Raw genomic sequence first — 16,662 nt, forward strand, 5'->3', positions numbered from 1 at the left:
GCCTTATTATCTTTCCTGAACCCTGAGAGCTGCCTAACCAGCTCCTGATCTCTGCTTGTAGCTCCCTGAGCATCATTTTTCCAGGGATTCTTTCCAAAAAGAAAACCTGATTAGGGCATGCCTTCCCTCAAATAGGAGTCACTCATCCCTGCAAGTTATTTAACTTGTTGCAGAAGACCATCCCTGGGCTTCTGCCCACCCACCCATCCTCATCTCAGCATTCTCTGACTCCCATTTTAAACTCCAGCATTGCCAGCTGGATTTCAGCACCACGCTCATGCTGAACCCGCTGTCACCTGATGGACCTGATGATTTCTACTTTTTAAGACTCGGGTTGGACATCACTTGTTCCAGGAGGCTTTGTTTTTTTTTTTTTTTTTTTTTTTAAGATGGAGTCTCTGTTGCCCAGGCTGGAGTGCAGTGGTATGCAATGGCACAATCTTGGCTCACTGAGACCTCCACCTCTCGGGTTCAAGCAATTCTCCTGCCTCAGCCTCCTGAGTAGCTAGGATTACAGTCACGCGCCACCACATAGGGCTAATTTTTGTATTTTTAGTAGAGATGGGGTTTCACCATATTGGCCAGGCTGTTCTTGAACTCCTGACCTCAAGTGATCCACCCGCCTCGGCCTCCCAACATGCTGGGATTCCAGGCGTGAGCCACCACGCCCGGCCTCGAGACGTTTTGATGATTTACTCAGGTTGAATGCAGTTCTCATCCCCTGTGCTCCCTTAATATATTATATATAGCCCTGTCACTGTACTGATCATGTTTTCTTATAATTTTATTTGTATGTTTGTTTTCTCCACTAAGCTAGGATGTTTTCCAGGACAAGGAATTTTGTTTTACTCATCTTTGTAATTCCAACATTTAGCACAGAGCCTAGCACATAACAGATGCAATTTATTATAAATGATTAATGAATAAAAATATGAGATTTTTAAGAGGATGAAAAGATAAGCCACAAACTGAAAGAAAATACCTGCAAAACATATATTCGATGAACAACTGGTATCCAAAATATACAAAGAACACATAAAGTTCAACAGTAAGAAAATAAACAACTTGATTTAAAAACGGACAAAAGATCTGAGCACAACACATCACCAAAGAAGATACACAGATCACAAATAAGCATATAAAAAGATGCTCAAAATCATATATCATTAGGGAATCACAAATTAAAACAACAATGAGATAACCACTAGACACCTATTAGAACGGCAAAAATCCAGAACATTGACAACATCAAATGCTGGCCAGGATGTAGAGCAACAGGAATTCTCTTTCATTGCTGATGGGAATGCAAAATGGTACAGTCACTTTGGAAGACAGTTTGGTAGTCTCTTACAAAACTAAACATAGTTAGATAACAATGCAGCTATCACACTCGTTAGTGTCTAAACAAATATGTTGAAAACATGACCACACAAAAACCTGCACAGGAATGTTTTATTTATAGCAGTTTTATTCATCGTTGCCAAAACTTGAAAGCAACAAAGAAGTCCTTTAATAGGTGAGGGAATAAGTAAATTCTGGTATATCCAGACAATGGAATGTTATGTTGTGATAAAAAAAGAGCCATCAAGCCACAAAAAGACATAGAAGAAAATTAAATGCATATTACTAAGTGAAACAAGCCAATCTGGAAGGCTACTCAGGATGGCCTGAGCCCAGGAATTGGAGACTGCAGTTAGCCATGATCGCACCCCTGAACTCCAGTCTTGGCAACATAATGAGATGTTGTCTCTATAATTAATTTATTATATCAGTAGTTGCCATGGAGCCCAAGGGAAGGGAGAGAGGGATGAATAGGTGGACCACAGGTGATTTTTAGGACATAAATTCTACTCTGTGTGATACTGTAATAGTGGATACATTTATCAAAATCCATAGAATGTGTAACACAAAGAATAAACCCTGATGTAAATGATGAACTTTAGTTAATAACGTATCAAAATTGTCTCATCAAGTGTAACAAATGTTACACTGATGGAAGATGCTAATAACAGGGGAAAATAGGCAGGGGGATATGAGAACACTACTCCGCTCAAATTTTCTATAAACCTAAAAGTGCTCAAAAAATAAAAAATAAAGCGCATCTAATATGATTTTACTAATGCTTCCATAAACCTCTGGCCCTTCCCATTTCTAGTCCCTGCCCTCTCAGGATCCCGCCCACTGGTAAATCTCTAGCCCATTCACTCTTGGCTGTTGCTTCTCCTTACACTTTTTGCCCACCTTTGAAGCACCCCATTTCCTCGTGTTTCTTTTGGCTGAGTTAGTTCACTTGTGGTACATTCCATGCCCTGGATGTTTCCCCATCTGGTATCTTTCCTTCTCCCAAGGGACACTCTTGTGGTGTGATCAGTAAAAGGATCAAAGCACATGGAACCCAAGCAGCTTATTCATTTTGGGGTGTGGACTTATCACAGATGACAAACCTACATGGTCCAGTCTAGATGAATGGGAATAATACATCTTTATTTTTTTACCATCTCGCTTGCTTATTCCATAAGTAATTTCCTGAAGGTCTTAATTTTCTGGAAGCCATGCTGGAGGCAGGGGTCATTTAGAAATATGATTTTTATTATATTTGGCTTAAAGCAGAAGGATTTAAAAACATGACCTTTATGTTATTTTTCCAAACTGATAGTGGATGTGATATTAGGATAATACATCTATAGGTGAGATTCCAGGGCTGATTTAGTAAATATTAATTTCTAATGCTTTGTCATTCCCACTGCATTATTCTCCTATAGCTGTCACAACAAATCAACACAAACCAGGTAGCTTAAAACGACAGAAATTTGTTCTCTCTCAGTTCTGGAGGCTAGAAGCCTGAAACCAAGGTGTCGGCAGCACCATACTCCCATGCTTCCTTCTAGGGAAGAATATTTCCTTACCGATTCTGGCTTCTGCCTATTCTTGGCACTCCTTGGCTTGTGGCAGCACAACCCCACTCTCTGCCTCCATCTTCACATGCCCGACTTCCTTCCATCTATATGTATCTGTGCCAAATTTCCCCCTTCTTATAAGGACATCAGTCACTGGATTAGGGTTTACCCTAATGAATTTGGGGAGGACCCTATTCAATCCACTACAACCACCCTTCATGTACACAGAGCTTGTTTCTCTGTCAATTACATATTACAGAGTGAGGATGTTGCCTCTCCTCTAACAAGATATTATAATAACAATTATTGTCAAATTATTTAATGAATGCTTACTATATGACAGTTACATGCATTAACTCATTTAACCCTCTGACAATTCTATGAAATACGTGCTATTTTTATTTCTATTTTGCAGCTGAGCAGCCAGAGAGAGTTTACATAGGACAAATATCACCATTACCAAGAAAGAACAAAATAAGAGGAATAAGCAGTCCCCTTGTATTTTGGTTACTTAAAAGGGATGGATCTCAAGACAAAGGAAAATGGTTGGGTGCATGAGGGGACAGATGCTGGAACCAGTTCTGAAGAAGTATTCCTGGGACCAAGAGGATCTGTGAGGTGGCCAGGTGTGAAGACTGAACAAGCTGAGTGTTAAGAACAGCAAAGTTGGCCAGGCATGGTGGTGCACACCTGTAGTCTCAGCTACCTGGGAGGCTGAGGTGGGAGGAATATGAAGGCCCAGGAGTTCAAATCCAGCCTGGGCAACACAATGAGACCCTGTCTTAAAAAAAAAAAAAAATCAGCCAGCTGGAAAATAAACTCGGGGTACATTGGGCACTTCCTCATGAGGAAACCAAAATCTCCTGCCTTCGCAAGCTTCAGGAGCCTGTATAAGGACTGAGCCAGCCTCACCCATCACACTGTGTAGGGCCACTCTTCAGCAACAACATCATGTGGCAGTAGAAAACATGGCCATAGAGGATTCCTTCATTGTGCAATTACCTATAAGAAGAAGAAAAGGAAGAAAAGAGGAAGAAGAAGAAGGAGAAGGAGGAGGAGGAGGAGGAAGAGAAAGAGGAGGAAGAGAAGGAGGTCTAAAAAGGAAATGCTTAATTTCTTGCTGAAAGATAAGTGAATTTTGGAGTTCAATGTAACAACCAATAAATAATATCTCTCTTCTCTTCTTGGTTCTGTGCCCACTGAAAAATAGGACAAAGAGTGAAACAAATGGAAAAGCAAAGTATTATCCTCTTTCTGATAAAGCAAATAACAGCGAATGTAGCTCGAATGTGTGGGCAAATGGGGGTTTTAAAACTGAACCTCAGAATTTAATTCTTACCCAACTTGTGGTGCTGGACAGCATGGACAACCTTTCCAAGACCCTGGGGGAGCGGGACAGAGCCAGTGCTCCCCACAGTTGGTCACTCCCAGGAGGAAAAGCAGAGAGAAATGGAAGGGGCTGGGTACATGTGCCCTGTTTGTCCTCCGAAACACAGAAGGCAGAAGAGTCACTCCACCCAGGGCAGAGTGAACGAGAGGGTGGAGGGCGATCAGGAATGCTGTGCTCATAGATCTCTCCTGACAAGAATGGGGAGAGAAGTTCCACACCAACAAGGAGGTCAAAGCCAGAGAAATAGGGAAGACATCTCAGGATCTGCACAGTGAGTTTGTAGAGCATAAACTCCACATCAGTTTATGTGGCTACACATAAAGATAACTCCAAGAAGCCACCTTCAGGGAGCCTGCTTGAAGTACTTGGTGTGCTGGCTCCTTATATGGTTGCACTTAAAATAATATTGTTACATAAATACATCTACCTATCTTTTTTTTTTTTTTTTTTTTTTTTTTTTTTTTTTTTTTTTATTTTGAGTGAATCCTAAGTTAGGAGGCAGTAGAAGGTAACAATTAAAAGCCCAGACAAAAAACTCTGGTTCAAATCCTAGCTCCACCTTCACTGGGCAAGTTACTTAACTTTTTAAGATCTTACTTTTCTCAATTAAAAGTAGGGAAGATAATGGCACCCATTCCATAGAGTTGCTGTAAAGGATAAGTGTTGTTGGGTGGCTCATGCCTGTAATCCTAGCACTTTAGGAGACCAAGGCAGGTGGATCACTTGAGCTCAGGAGTTTGAGATGAGCCCAGGCAACGAGGCAAAACCCTATCTCTACAAAAAATACAAAAATTAGCCAGATGTGGTGCCTCGCACCTATAGTCCCAGCTACTCGTGGGGCTGAGGTGGGAGGATCGCTTGAGCCCAGGAGGTCGAGGCTGCAGTGAGCTGAGATCGCAAGGCTGCACTCCAGTCTGGGTAGCAAAGTGAGACCCTGTCTCAAAAAACAAACAAACAAACAAACAAACAAATAAATAAATAAATAAATAAATAAATATTGTTAACGTTTATGAAACACTTAGAGCTCCACCAGGCATACAGTGAACTAGGATATTGCTGATGATAATAATCATCATTATTGGCACATGCCAGGACTTGATAACTCTAGTTTGTAACATGAATCCTATTTAAAAGTGTTTCCACTACAACTTAAGAAACTGTCAGCGGCTGCAAAGCTCAGGGTGGACAGCAGAGAGTTGGATTTAGCCATGACTGGAGTTTTTCCAGGAGAATACGATGAAGGAAGACAAGAACAAATGACAGACCAGGAAACTGAGGTGCGATAATGAGGGAAGTTAAGACATAAAATGGAGAGTTATAGTGAAAAGATGCTAAGAATAATGGTTTTTTTCAATTCCATTGGAATTTAATGATAGCTAGAGTGGGTTATAGAAAGAGTAAGCTGAAAAGTCATAGAGTAGGAGTCATGTCATTGAGATAATGTGGGGAATGGGGGCTGTTGCTATTACCATGCAAGTTCTAGGATCTCAATGGGAAGAACTGGCTAAAGTAAGATAAAGGGCAATATCTGAGTGGAAGGGAGGTCAGGAACGGAGGGACCAGCATGTTTGAAGTACCATATGTACACATATTGAAGTGTATGATACCAGGTGGTGTTGGAGAGTGTGACAATGAGCAATAGGTAAAATCTTTCTAGAATGAGGAGAAGCACCTGAGGGATCAGTACATGATGACTATGGGGATTAGTGGATAATGTAGTCTGATGATAGGATACTTAAAGCAGGAAGACGCGAAAAAGTTTTAAGAAGAAGAGAGGGAGAATGGGGTGTGCTTTGATGAAACACAAGAATGGTACTTAAACTACCTCCGCCTACATGCCCAAGGTGCAAGAGAAAAGGGAAAGAAAACAGCTGCATCTAGAGAAATCTTCAAAGGAACCAGGTCTCCAGGGGACAGTCAGGTCAGTTACAGTAAGAAAGCAAAGTTCAGAGAAAGTGTTAAAGATACAAGGGATCTTGCTGGTGACTGACAGTGAGTTCAGGGGACACAGTGAAAAGATTTCAGAAGCTGGAGATAGGTGGAAGATGAGGCGAGGGAAAAGGAAGTGCAGTGCCATCATGGAAATGAAAGCCTTGGGATGGAGGGGTCACCTGGATGTCCTGGGCTTCTTAGGCCCTCCATCCTAAACAAGCATAAAGAGCATCATAGGATTATCCTTGGTAGTCTCAAAGCTGAGAGTGATGGGGAGACTGTGAACATTGAAGGTCCCACCAGGGACACAAAGTTACAGGTTCCTTCTTCAATCCTGCCAGTGGTCACCAGGAGATTGAGGAAGCAACGGTCTTATTTCCCAGAGGAAGAGGAGCTCTGGACTCCTTCAGGAACCCCTGGGGAAGAGGATGTCCAAGTCTGCATGAATACCAACAGATAAGACCATCGGAAGAAGGGCTCCTAAGAAAGAGAAACCACATACAGAAAGGAAGAAGTGAATATGACCCATGCTCACCCACCAACATGCCTACAACCAGTAGGAGATATGAGAGCTAGGAGGGAACTTAGGAGTCTCTGAATTGAAAGTATTCATTTCAGTGAGGAGGAAACTGTAGTTCAGAGACGTAGAGTAAACTTATTGTAAGAGAAACCTATGTAATATATCTCAGAAAGCTCTCCTTCAAAATCATTATCCAAAAAGAAAAGAATGGGCCACTTAAAGGAGTATTGGTTTATTAATCGGGAAATTTGCTTATGGAAAATAGGCAAAACTTGCTTTGAAATGCTTATCACAATCCACCTAAAATTTCTGTTGGCAGCATCATTATCTGTAGTTGCTTCAGCGGTGACACTAATAAATCCACACCACAGAATAGTAGCAAAGGATTTATTTTTCTTTTACATTTGATATTATGGTCACCAATTGTGAGCTCTGAAGTAAAATGTCCTATTACATGACAAATTTAAAACACTACATTTTAGAATTTACCTTGACAACACTCTCAGAGAAGATTGTTTTAAAAACTATTGAGAAATTAAAAATCTAAGTGAATCATACGCCTGAAAGCTTTCTTTTAAGTGATACTTGGGCGGAAAAATAGGTCATTCCAACATTTGTAGACGTTGAACTTTACAAGTGTAGAAATGGTCACAGAAATCCTATATTATTCTGAAATATATTTTGTTTCAGCGATGTTTGTGAAAATTGACCAACTAATTGATAAATCTAGATTTTCTTAAAGGCACTCAACTAAATGCTATTATCTCCTAGGACTTGTCTTGGCCATTTTTATTATCATAACTCTCCAATGTAGGCTTTAGGATTTCCAAATTGATACTTTGAAGCCCAAAATTATTCCCACCATAATTTAGAGTAGCCTTTGAAATAGCTTATAGAAAGCATTAATTGATTCCATATCTAGGGGCCTTTTGAGTTGTTTATAACTTATATATATCTACATATATATTTATAAAATTATATTAAAAATATAATTTATAACCAGATTTCTCTTACAAAAAGATTCAAACTATTTTTAAAGTATGATAATCAATTATATCATATCATTTGTGCCACAATTCGTACTGATCTATTGATTCAGAAACCACATTCAAGATAATCCTCTCTACCAAGAATTGGCCCCAGTGTAGCAGCAAAGCACCATTAACTATCATTTCCACCGACAGCTGAGGTTGTGGTTTTGCATTCAGCATTTTTTTCCTTGTGTGGAGTATAGAACAAAAGATGTTACTAATGTAATAGTGTGAGTCATCATCCGGATCTGTGGTTACTACTACCATGAAAAGTTTTCTTTCTCAGTAGCAAAGTGTCATTGGTCATTCCCAAGATGTTACACATGAACAGAAAAAAAGTGAATATTGTTGGTGCTTCCATTTTATCTAGGAAATAAAACTGAGTTCCTCGTTTGTGGGTAAAGGCAAGTCACTGTGGTGACACGGAGCATTTTTTCAGTAGATGAGGTGAGCGGGAAGCAACAACCTGAGATGTCTTTTCAGTGCATTTCACACTTAGGACATTCACTTTGTTTCAATAAGTACAAATAGCAAACATAAAAATTATTGTCTATATACTTATTAAAATCTTTTCTAATCTCCTGCAAACATACATATCAGCATGTTGCTTCCTTAAATGTTTTTCTTATTCTTTGAAGAGAAATCCAGTAGTTGTTGTTTTTCTTCTTCTTCATTAATGATACACTTTTCTAGCTCTGCTTCATCTCAAGATTGCCGTTTATATGAATTGGTGTTTTCCAAACTGTTTTCTAGGTAACAAAGACACTTGAGTTGACTAAGTGCCTACAAGGCCAATGTATTCTTGGAACAAACAATCTTCTAGAAACTTATGTTAAAGAGTTGTTTTAATGAGGAACTTCTCCAACCTGTAACATTCTAATGGGCATTATAATTCCCCATACAGAAAATAGAGTTAGCACCATTTTCTTAAATTTGTTAAATAAGAAAATACTTTTGTAAGTTTAAAACAGAAAAACTAATAATATATTGAGGAAATACTATATATTCCGTGCAACAGAGTGAGAAAAGTTGATTTCAGTCACACGTTTGTATCTTTCTTAAGGGCAAGTACACCATTACTTTGTGGTTAGTGTTTGCTGTTATGTCCAAGGCATCTATATTTATGATGACCATATATTCATGGTTTGGTGCCAACTTCAATTATGTGGTCGCATTGTCCCTCTGAGCACTTCAGAACTTTTCAGAGTTTGTTGCCCAATTTTTCATTCAGAAAATATATTCACTACATATACGGATAAATAATTTGATAAATCAAAAGAACATAATCTTCCATAGTTAAGAAGTTGTTTCTGCCATTTGTTAAAAGTAACCAGATAACTAAGAAACTTACCTGAGAGAAAATAAGGCACAACAGGTGACTCAGAGAAGTGTAAAATCTTCTCGATTATGGCTTTGTTTCATGATAATTATGTGAGGTTACTAAAAATATTTAACATCCCCAAGCCTGTCTCTACATCCACATAAATGACAAAACCAAAATCAATAATCTTTTTACTTTCTACTCCTTTGTCATTGTAAGGATCCTTAAGGTCTGTGCAAAAATGTGACCTCATCGGTGAGCTTTTTCTGATCAGCCTTTTTTTTTTTTTTTTTTTTTTTTTTTGGAAACGGAATCTTGTTCTGTCATCCAGGCTGTAGTGCAGTGGCATGATCTCCGCTCACTGCAAGCTCTGCCTCCCGGGTTCAAGCGATTCTCCTGCCTCAGCCTCCCGAATAGCTGGGGCTACAGGTGCCCACCACCACGCCCGGCTAATTTTTTTGTATTTTTAGTAGAGATGGGGTTTCACAGTGTTAGCCAGGATGGTCTCAATCTCCTGACCTCGTGATCCACCCACCTCGGGCTCCCAAAGTACTGGGATTACAGGCATGAGACACCGCGCCCAGCCCTGACCAGCCTTTTTTTAAGAGCAAACCAGCCCCTGCCCTGAACGCCACCCCAACTCCTGCTTGTTTGTTCTGGTTGTTCTGACATCCTTTATGTTTACTTCTTTATTTGTTTATTTCTGCATCCCTCTATCGAGAATGGTATGTTCACCTGTTTAACGTTTAGGACAGAGACTGACACTTAATAAGTAAAACAAATAAATCTTTGTTGGCTAAATGAGTAAAATATGCAGTGTAGTAAAATTTGAAGAAACACTTGGAAAGCTATATCAGAATAAAACAGCAGAACCGTAAATCGTTTCCACAAACTCAGGTACATAGAGAAAGTTCAGTATGCATTTATAGGCAATCTTTGATCACATTGGGAAATTAACCAAAAGGGAATATTCATGGTGGGCTACAGTGGCCATGCAAGACTTAGTAGAGCAGAGGAGATCGTGAAGAAAATATATAATTTATCCTGAAATAAAAGAGTAAAGAAGACATAGCAGATGGACAATCTGGCACACAGAAGGACATGAAAGCAGAAATAAGCTTGTCTTGTGTTGGGGGCTTTTTAAAAAACAGACTGATCTTGAAGGAGGCATACGTGTCAAAGGGTAATGAGAGATGGATTTTTAAACTTATTCAGTCATTTATTTGACAAACTCTTGTTGAACACCTACTATATGCTGAATTTTGGGTTAGGACTGATGAAAGTAAAAGGCCAGATAAGGACTCCCTGAATGTCAGGCAAACAAGTTAGAAAATGCTCGTGCTGCCTCATGGGATTATTTTAAGGATTAAGAAAACAGTGCATCCAAAGTGCCCCATGTGCCATTTTGCTCCATGATAATATAATCTGTATCATTACCCAGCTGGTGATTGGTCTGGTGAAAACAACATGTTAGGCCATGCATTTAACCAAATGGCCACAGTCAATATATTTCTGAGGATCATGCAACATGTCAGAATTTAGAAAGCACAGTTGTGGGGAAAGCAGAATAGCAATAAAATAGATTAAGCACCATCAAGAAACAGAGCTATTTTATGTTTTAAGAACAGAAATTTCTAAAAATAAGTTATAAACTCAACCTTTCCAAGAATGGAGCCAGATTCTTAAAAAAAATCTGTTCTGAAACTAATAAAACATACTTCTACTACCTCCTTTAGAAGTTGTTGAGTGGAAAATTACAAGTGGTTAAAAGAAATAAATAGCTGTCTATAAGAGTTAACATCTGTTCAGAAATACGGAGAAAAAGCAAACATATGCCATATTCCTCAAAGCAGTCTTCTGCCACAGATTAATAGCAAGAATCGTCCTCAAAACATCTCTTAATATGAGAATTACTACCTTTATCCTCAAATAACTAATTATGCCTCTTTTCATTCTGACAAACTTGACAAAACTTTTGCTGCATGTAATAAATCATGCTTAATTAATTCATCCACTAGACTCTTTTGAGCCCTATTGTGTTCTAAGCTGGGCTTTAAATGTTGGCATTACAAAGATCAACAAGGTATAAAACCCTGCTCTCAAGGAGCCTTTGATTTGGTGGAAGTGTCAGACAAGGGAGTCAAAGGTTTCAATACAGTGTGATAAGTACTAACAGGTATCACGGCAGCAAGAAGAATCCAGAGAAGGAATCTCATTTGACTAGGGATGGGAGTGAGAATATGAGAGGTGGCAAAAATGAATACATGGGTAGGGTCACAGACAATATGCATGAGACCTCTCTTCTCATGAAGCTTACATTTTAGTAGAGTCAAAGAAAGGAAGATAAAAAACAAGGAAATCAACAAACGACAATTTCATAGCATGAGGATAATATGAAGGAAATAACCAAGGTGATTTGGAGTTACTAGGAGTAGATGGAGATCCTTCCTCAGCTGGGTGGGGAACATCATGTCAAAGGAAAAGACACTTGAGCAGGCACCTAAATGAAAGGAACTGACTGTGGGAAGGCCTGGGGGAAGGTATTCTAGGGGGAGGAGCTAGCAAGTACAAATGCCCAGGACAGAGCTGAACTTGCACCTTTCAGAAGCAGAAAGGTCAGCTAAGAGACAACGCAGGCCAGGAGACAAGGTCAGAGAGAAAGGCTGGGCAATTAATGTAGGTCTTTCTTGGCCAGATAATAAGGTTTATTCTCAGTGCAAGAGAAGCCATTAAAAGGCATCAAACAGGAAGGGATATGCTTTGATTTACACTTCTTAAGTTCTTTCTAGAAGCTCAGTGAAGCTGGATTCAGGGGCAAGGTATGAGTGGAAACAACGAGACCAGTTAGAAGGAGGACTCTTGCAGTGTCCAGGTGAGACATGGCAGTGACTTGGGCCAGGGTATACCAATGGGGATAGGAGAAGCAGAAGGATTTGTGATATATTGGGGAGGTAGAAGCGCAGGAATGTGCTGATGAATTTGGTTCAGGATATGAGGAAAAACAAGAAATCAAAGATGCTTGTAATTGCAAAAATGGCCCTAGCAATTGAGTAGGTGACAACTTATCATCTAATAATAACAACTTATGCGTATAAAGTGTTTATTATATACCAGTCATGGCTCTAACCACTTTACATATATGACCTCATTTAGACCTCACAACAACCCTACAAGATAGGTACTATTCTCATCATCCCTATTGTACAGATAAAGGAAGAGAGGGACGGACAGATTAACCCCACTTGGTTGTTAAGTTACAGTCTCTAAGTGAACCCCAGCTTTTTTGGCTTCAGAGTCTGTGTGCTTAACCATGATATCTTTATGTTTTATATTACCAAGCTGTGGAATACTAGAGAATGAACTGATTTTGGAAGGAGAAACAAATTTTCTGGTTTTGACATACTGTTTTTGAGATGTCTTACATGGAAATACCAAGTACATAATCGGATGTGTGAGCATGGAATTCAGGGACTAGGCCAACCCTGGTGACATTAGCATACTGACAGTATTTAAAGCCATGGGGTTGAATTAGCTGTATTGAGAGCAGCAGAGTACATGGAGGTTAGAAGAAGCCATGACCTAGTCCTGAGTCCTCCAATCTGTAGCGTTCTGATAGAGAAGAAACTCACTTGCAAGATCAAGAAGCAGCATCTAAGTGAGGTAGAAAGAATCCCAGAGAAGAGTGGATTTTCAGAACTGAGTGATTAACATGTTGGCTTGATTCTCAACCAGTCTCTGCACTCATGGTGGCAAGATGGCTGCAGTAATTCCAACCAATACTCTTCCAAGCTTATAGTTCATAGAAAAGAGAAAGACTCTTTTTCCAGAACTCATTTACAAATCCTGGAATCCACTCTAATTGGGCTTTGTTGGGTCATAGGCCCATTCCTGAATCTGCACCAATCATTGTGACTAGAGGACCCTAGAGTAGGTTCCCAACCACAACATATGGATGAAAAGCTGGGACTCGACCATCCTCTATGCTGCCTTGCAGGAAATTATCACCAAATTTTGAAAATGACTAAAAAGTACCAGAAGGAACTAATTTCTTTGAAGAGAATGCTTTCTCACCAGTTCCAAAGAAAGTCTCAAAAGGTCATCTTATTATGCAAAAGTTAATGACACTCGTGGCTGTCCATGTCTAACCCCCAAATTTACCTTCTCAGTCTAAGCCACTCTAAGCCTAATCTAAAAGGACTAAATCATAAATGATATGGGTAAATGGAAAATAGAAAACATTAGAGCCTCATTTGAACCAATCTCTTTGAAAATAGTTCTGTTTAAAGAATATACGACCACATGGTTGGGAGCCATTTTACCTACCACTACAAGAGTTTCTATCCTGTCATAGAGGGTGAGGTTAGGAACCAGCCACGGTTGGAATTTTTAACATCCTTGGCAATGGCGTTCTCTTGGTTCTTTCCCCTTATCTTTGAACACAGATTCCACTCATTTACTCATTCAAGAGAAGTGTATTGAGCACATACTTGTATAAGACACTGTTTAGATACTAGACATACAACGGTGAACAAAACATACGAAAATCCCTCCCCTCATGAAATTTAAACTCTAGTAGAAGAAGCCAGGCAATACTAAATGGAAATAATATGTAAGTAGTTTATATAGTATGTTAGAACGTGATACATGTTATGGAGAGGGAAAAATGAGATGTGAAATGTCATGGTAAAAGGTTTGCAATTTTAACGAGGATAGCCACATCTCTTAGATACTTTTCTCTATCTTTAGGAAGAATTTATTTATACCAACTACCTTTACTTACGAAGCATTTTTTCCTAAGAAGTTAAAAACATAAAACCAGTGGTACACCAAGGTATTTAATGGAGGGGGAAGAGTGGGCTCCAGCAGACACTGGGGCAACATCCCTGGTCCTTAAAGGCCGCTGGGAGTTAATGGATTGAAGTTAATTCATGGGAAAGTAGCGCAAGTATTTCTCATCCCAAATCAGTAGGATGATCTGCCCTCTTGTTTTGCAGGAGTGGGAAGCAGAGGGAGTTTGGAGAAGCTTTGAGCAGGTCCTGAATAGGTAAGTGAGGGGCTTGCCTTAACCCTACAGGATTCTCAGTCTCCACGTCTACCTCCCACAACAGGTGCAAATATTTACATTCATGATGGGTTTCTCCCTCTCCCTTGGATTCCCAAAGCAGCAAGAACTGATGTGGAGCACTCCCCAGTCTAGGCTGGGGGATGCAAGGAGAAGCCATCCTCACAGCAATCTCTTCCTGAGAGATGCTAAGGCGGTGGAGAGACTGCACAATGTGCCTTTCCAGGGGGTGTTTCTCTCTATTGATTATTTGAAATGTTAAACTGGATTACATTTTACTTTAATTGTACCATTTGAAATTAGATTCAGGTAAGATTTCAAACTCATTAAATAAATGGCCCATAGGACATTTGGGGGAATATCTCAAAAAAGAAAATGTAAATAGAATCTACGTATAAAAGAATGATCAATTTAACAAGCTTTAAGGGAAATGCAAACTAAAACAATGTGATATAATTTGCAGCCACCAGACTAGCAAAAAATATTCAAATATTGATAATATCCAGTTTTAGCAAGAAAGAATGTGGGGAAAAATTAGCAATGAAATAGTTATGAAAGTACTTTGGCAGTATTTGGCGTATGTTCTAATCCCACAATCCTACTCCTAGAAAGCATTTCTGTAAAAATAAGAGCACGGATTAGGACACACATTTACAGCCTGTGCTATATGAACAAAACTGAAATTAGCTGGGACTATTGAGTAAATAAAATACATTATATATGCAAAATATAGAATTTGTAGATAATATATCATTTTTATTTTTATATAAAAATATATGTTTATATCTGCCCATATGCATATACATGCATGCATACCCAGACCTGTGTATACACACATTTACATACCTGGAAGAATGTTGCTGATGTGTTAAGTGGAAAGAGCTGGTTGAAGGGTAGAATACATGATATGATAACATTTTTGTTTCTAAAAAAGGGGAAGATACTCCATATGAACATATATTTATACTGTTGTTGGAAAAAGTTTAAAAATTATGGAAACATCCCCACAAACTGCCATCATTGGCTCACTTGGGAAAGTAGAGGTGGAAAGGCAGTGAGGTATGATTAGTTTATATACCTTGGTGTTATTTCAGTTTTACAACAAACATATTACTTTTTGTAATATAGGAAACTATAGGTTTGTAACTAGGAAAATGTATATAAATTTCAAGAGGACAGATTTTAGATTAATATGAATAATTTTCTGATAGGCAGGATTATTTGGAGTTAGCGAGGGCTCTTCAAGAGGTCACTAGTCTTTCTTAATTGTAAGTGGTCAAGCATAAGTTAGATGGGGACAGTGTTAGGAAGGAGATTCTAGTATAAGATGCAAAGTTGGACAATGTAGCCTCATTGGTCTTTTTAAATTATGACATGCCAGGCTTCTATAGAGTCCACATTTCAAGGCATTTCTGTGTTTGGCCAAATGAGATGGTAGACTCTCATTTCAATGCATTTTTGCATCTTTATTTACTTCAAATTAGTAGGAAATGTTGAAATCTAGAGTCATACTAAACTATTTCTTTAGCTCTGATCCCCCCTCAAGCAGCAAATAAAATTATAATACAATGTGATAAGTGCTATTCTGAAAATGTGCTTTGCAAGGTGCATCTAAGCTATCCTAGGAGTGGAGGGATCAAGGAAGGGTTGCTGGAAGAGGTGACACCTGAGCTGAGTCTTAAAGGATGTTATCTCAAGGCTCACCTCCTCTGCAAAGTGCGAACCTCCACCTCACTGCACTTTGTACCCAATCTCCATGATCGCTTGCATTGCACTAATTGTCTTCATATGTATCTTCCTTCCTAGTTTCTAATTGCTAGGGAGAAACTATGAGTTTTATTTATCATTACACCTCAGCCATGACTGCATGACTAGCAGAACATCCAATAAAATATTTATAGAATTGATTGGTTTTCATTTTAGTTCATAACTCACAGCCATAGTGAAGGACATCCATTCTTATGAATTCTCATGATGAATAGTAATTCACAGCACAGTTCTGCATCAGCTTTTGAGTTAGTTGTTGTTGTTGTTGTTGCTGCTGCTGCTGTTGTTTTGAGACAGAATCTCACTGTCACCCAGGTTTGAGTGCCGTGGTGCAATCTCTGCTCACTGCAACCTCCACCTCCCGGGTTCAAGCGATTCTCCTGTCTCAGTCCCAAGTAGCTGGGATTATGGACGTGCGCCTCCAAGCTCAGCTAAGTTTTGTATTTTTAGTAGAGTCAGGGTTTCACTATGTTGGTCAGGCTGGTCTCAAACTCCTGACCTCAGGTAATCGGCCTGCCTCGGCCTCCCAAAGTGCTGGGATTAGAGGCATGAACCAATACACTCGTCCTATTTTTGAGATTTTCTGCTGCTACTCCAGCTCAACCTGACTGAGCTTTCACTTTTTGTTCCTACCGCTGTGTGTGCATCTGAACAATCCACAAGCCTCACACACTCCTGTAGCTTCCCTGCCTCCCTCGGAGCTGTATCCACCATGACCTCTTGACCGCGGCTGAGGGAGAAG

The sequence above is a fragment of the Macaca fascicularis genome, chromosome 11 (assembly GCF_037993035.2).
Source record: "Macaca fascicularis isolate 582-1 chromosome 11, T2T-MFA8v1.1".
In the NCBI taxonomy this organism is placed as follows: Eukaryota; Metazoa; Chordata; class Mammalia; order Primates; family Cercopithecidae; genus Macaca; species Macaca fascicularis.